The 4,655-nt window shown below is 38.3% G+C and overlaps 1 non-coding gene across 1 annotated transcript; it reads left to right on the top strand.

The window, feature by feature from the left end:
• Positions 1-4,095: 4,095 nt before the first annotated feature.
• Positions 4,096-4,178, top strand: trnal-uaa (transfer RNA leucine (anticodon UAA)). Its single transcript has one exon. It is a non-coding gene; the product is annotated as a tRNA-Leu (tRNA).
• The last annotated feature ends 477 nt before the right edge of the window (positions 4,179-4,655 follow it).

Raw genomic sequence — 4,655 nt, 5'->3', positions numbered from 1 at the left:
AACCCGCTAAAGCGCAAATCCACTAATTGCGGACCTAAATATTCTGTTTGCGCTTTAGCGGTCTTACTAATTTTTATAATTTATAAACAGATTTGCGCTTTCTAAAATTAAAATGCAGCACCGCTAATAACTAATTATCTACCAGTCATCATAATCTTGAACAGCGGAAGGTACGGCTCTCATTTCCCACAATGCTTTGAGTCTGCTTATGTAGCAGGATGGCAATAGCAAAAACCGTTAACTTTTATAATCCATACTAAAAAAATTTTATGTATTGATATATTTTCTTTACAATCGGAGCTCCTTTTTAAAGAAATAATAAAGTTTAAACGCTGGAGCTCAGTACTTGACATAATTGGTCAAAGCAATCGGCCAATGGGGTTAGAGACTCAGAAATGATTTAAAGATGTTATGCTGATGATGACAGACATCCTAGTGGTCAATTGGAGCAACTGTGCTTTCGTTTCCCATCACAAATCAAATCCGTCATGTACCCAGAATGCATCGCTTCAGTTTTCCAATGAACAGTTTTGAAATTACTTTATTGATGCTTCTTTAATGAAAAATCCACAACAAACAAAAGAAAAAGACAAAGAAGCAGCCGAACTAGCAATCCGCAACAACTTCTTAATTTTTACACCAGCAGCTAAAGGTCTGCTTCAGGAAATCACATCCCCAGTAATTGGCGGTTGTAGAATTAAGTTGTAAAAGAGTTCATACACTGCTAGTTGGCAGTGTTATGCATATATTTTACATGAATTGTTGCCAGTTAGTAAGTGTCAAATTGAACTTGTGCTTTAAAATTAGCTTCTGCTAGATTTTCTTTGGCATCAGCTCTTTTGAAGTTTTTTGTACCTAAATATTTTCATAAGCGTTTTAGAAATTGCGGAGCTAATTTTTGGATTAGCGCTGCCCACCACTGCTTAAAATAATCTAAAGAAACACCAGATTCTTCACTACAGTCTGTGTTTTTGACTATAGTAATGCTCTGTTTAGATGCAGATAGTCCCCTTTGACATCACTTCCTGTTATTTCACATAAAAATATCTCAACAACTGTTCAACTTAGCAGCTTGAAATTGTTTGTGAAATATGTTATCAGTGGTATTTTTCCAAAAATGCATTCATATTTATTACAAAAATTTGATGTCAGTGGCACTTTTAGGTCATCCAGTGGTTCATGAGTAGCTTGGTAACAGGCAGACATGGATGAAAACATTATTATCCGCCTTTGTCTTGTCTTTGTCTGCATCTGGAGGCTTAAAACGAACAACAAAAACAGAGAAGAGTGCAGAAAATACCTGAATAGGTCCCTGCTGGTGTCCTTTTACTCCCATCAAGTGCAAACCCCTCTGCTGCTGCACCAAGACCGCAGTAAAATCAAGTGTTTTTAAGATCAGCCGAAAGAAAGATGGCAGAATATTTGCTCCTTAACTACAGTGAATTCACCTCCAACTGGGTTTAAATCAGTGCTCTCCCAGCACTCAGTTCTACCCATTAAAACTACATTAAAACTTAATGCTTTATTTAATCAGAAATCAAGTTTTAAAAGTAGATCTGAGTCAGAAGGAAGTTTTAGGGGACCCATTGTGGTTTTAATCATTCAGCATTTCAATGGATGGATTTTTCAGATAGTGGCTCATGAGATATTTTGCTAATAGATAACAAATACACCACCACCATTTAAAAAACAAATTAATAAAAACTTAGAGATAGTGTGGTTAGATAGAGCAGTGTGGTTATCCTGACTGGGCTTTCTTGAAAGCAGACAGGAAACACAGACAGGATTCAATTGCAACCTTCAGGTGAAAATGAAGACCCCAAACCCAGACCCAAACCAGTGGTTATTCCGTATGTTGTGGGTGTTTCGGAGAAACAGACGTTTATTTTCTAAACATGATGTCCCAGTAGCTTTCAAACCCCAAAACACATTACGGCAAAGGCTGGTTCACCCCAAAGATCTGGTGCCCCGGCACAAACAGAGCAATATTGTATATGCTGTTAAGTGCCAGGACGACTRCGACCAGTTATACATCGGGGAAACAAAGCAACCACTGTTCAAAATAATGTACCAACACAGACGAGCTAATTCTAATGGCCAGAACTCTGCAGTTTTCACTCATTTACAGGCCAGCGGTCACTCTTTCAGAGATGAGGATGTTCTCATTCTTGATAGRGAGGAACGTTGGTTTGAGAGAGGAGTAAAAGAAGCCATTTTTGTGAAGAAAGACCGTCCATCATTAAACAGAGGTGGGGGCCTCCGTTTTCAGCTGTCCCCCTCCTACAGTGCTGCCATTGGCAGAATCTCCTCACCCCCTGTTAACAATAGGTATTAATTAGGTGTGAACGATAGCCATGTGATGTGAGTATCAGTCACCTGGAGGCAGGACTCAAAAGCCTGAATTTTGCCTGAAACTCTCAGACTGAAGAAGTCTCTTGGAGGAGAGACGAAATGTTTCATTAAAGAAGAACTCATCCAGAGGACCTATACAATTTTTTTCCCTTAGAGATAGTCCACTCCAAAAAAAAAAAAAAAAAAAAAAAAAAAAACCTACCTGGGCAAATGTATTGGTTTTATTATTTAGAACCACATTTCTCAAAGTAAAATTGCAAATAGTTTGGACGTTTCATCATCTATGGCCCAAAAAAAAATCATCTGGTGATTAGAAATTCATGAGAAATCTCTGTACACAAGACAAGGCCAAATAACAACCCTGAGTGGCCCTGATTTTTTTTCTCCCTCTTAGTTTTTCTTTTTTTTTTAAATTTTATTTCTATGGGCCCTGAGGCAAACTGAATTAAAAAAAACAGACCCAGTTCTGAGGGGTAATCACTACATGGACCAAAAAAACTACTGTCAGTCAACACAAGCATTTACAGCACTGCAGCACCTGTTCTGGTTTTCACTTCATGGATCTGTTTGGATCTCAATGTTTATTTTTATTTTATTTTTTTTAAGAGAATAATATAATGATGACATTTAGAAGATCCACAGTATTTAGAGGCTTTTATAGTCCAACAGAAACTCAGCAACGTTGTAACTTGAGACTTTCTTTTCAAACAAGAATAGGAGATCAAACAAAACTTATTAATGTGGTACATGTTTTCATTTAGTGCAGTATAGCAAATCACTGAAGTTTTAGTATTTTTGGAGATTTGAATGTTAAACTGTCTGTTAATAACGTCTCATTAATTCTTTTCCCAACAAAATCGTCTAACACCTACACCTTTTAGTGCATATGCAAATTATATATCAAAATATAAGCATTAATTTTTTTATTTTTGTTTCCTTTCTRCTTACTTAATAGTTTTCTCTCAAATCCCCTCAGAGTGCTGAAAATGCACTCAAAAYATTTCTTTCAAAACCAGAAGAAAACATTATTTTTAACTCAACTTATCTCCGGCATAAAACACTGCAGATGTGTGACCATCAGTTTTCTTGCTGCTCGCASTTCAAACAGTTGAAGGCAGTTAACAGTTTGAGGCTTACTTTTTAGTCAGCATTTCTGTCTCTCAATAAGGTGGCAGTCAAGTCGAGGCAACTGTGCTGTTACGATGGGGACTATAAAGAACCAATGACAGCAGTTCTGACAATTGTTTTAATATTTGCTCTCTGATTATCCAGTTAATACATCAAAATACATTTATACCAGCTAAGACCCTGGTTACACGACACCATTTTTAAGTGAAGCTGTAGAATTTCGGTCGTTTGCATACACAGCAACAGTAGGTTTTTTTTTTTTTTTTAATCTGACACTGAAGCTTCCTGAATCCAGGTCTCAGATTGGCAGTGTTTAGAAACGTCCCACATCGGTGTGAAATTTCCCATGTGTGCTACGGATGGCTGCAATCAATAGTTTTCCTGTACTCGTGCGATTAGATGAACAGTAACAAAGGTGGATAGCAGAGTACTATTTGTGCTGCTCAACCTTTTTTACAAAAAGGAGCAAACAATCTCATAGTTCATGTATTCACCATTTTGGATGTAGCTGTTTTCACACTTGAGACTGAAATGTGTATGCAAGCAAGAGTCAGTGAACAATAAAATCACAGAAAATGTTGGCATTTTGTGTAGTAATTGGCACATACTACATGTACCAGGATGGCCGAGTGGTTAAGGCGTTGGACTTAAGATCCAATGGGCATATGCCCACGTGGGTTCGAACCCCACTCCTGGTAGCCAATCTCTATAGGGTGCCTGTGGTGGGCAACCAGCCTTGCCTTCCACAGTTCTGCTCTAGTTTCCCCTCACTTGCTCCATCTGGGATTTCTCCCATAGACAAGGATTTTTTTTTTTGGTGCACCGTTCCTGGAGATACTGCAATACCAGGTCGATGCGTGGAGTGGACGGAGCAAGCCCCTATTCCATCTCCCTGTTCCAAAAATCAATTTAATATATGGTCCCCGGGTAGGGGACGTATCAGATTTTAAACTGATAAGAACAGATACTACACTTGATCTTAGCCCAAAGGCCGAGAAGCAATAGAGACAAGCATTTCTTCAGGAGAATTTTCATCCAGGCCAGTCAGAGAACAATACTGTACCTTGATTTTCTGCCCAGCTTGTAGTTCATTTTACCTGGGCCAATCAGCAAACAGAAGGTGGAGTTTTGAACTAGCTGATTTTCTGCGCAGAGTCTGCTAGTTAGTTTAGCAT

The sequence above is a fragment of the Austrofundulus limnaeus genome, unplaced genomic scaffold (assembly GCF_001266775.1).
Source record: "Austrofundulus limnaeus strain Quisiro unplaced genomic scaffold, Austrofundulus_limnaeus-1.0 Scaffold310, whole genome shotgun sequence".
NCBI lineage: Eukaryota > Metazoa > Chordata > Actinopteri > Cyprinodontiformes > Rivulidae > Austrofundulus > Austrofundulus limnaeus.
Note: the sequence above shows the minus strand (reverse complement) of the source record. Positions and strands in the feature narration are given on the sequence as shown.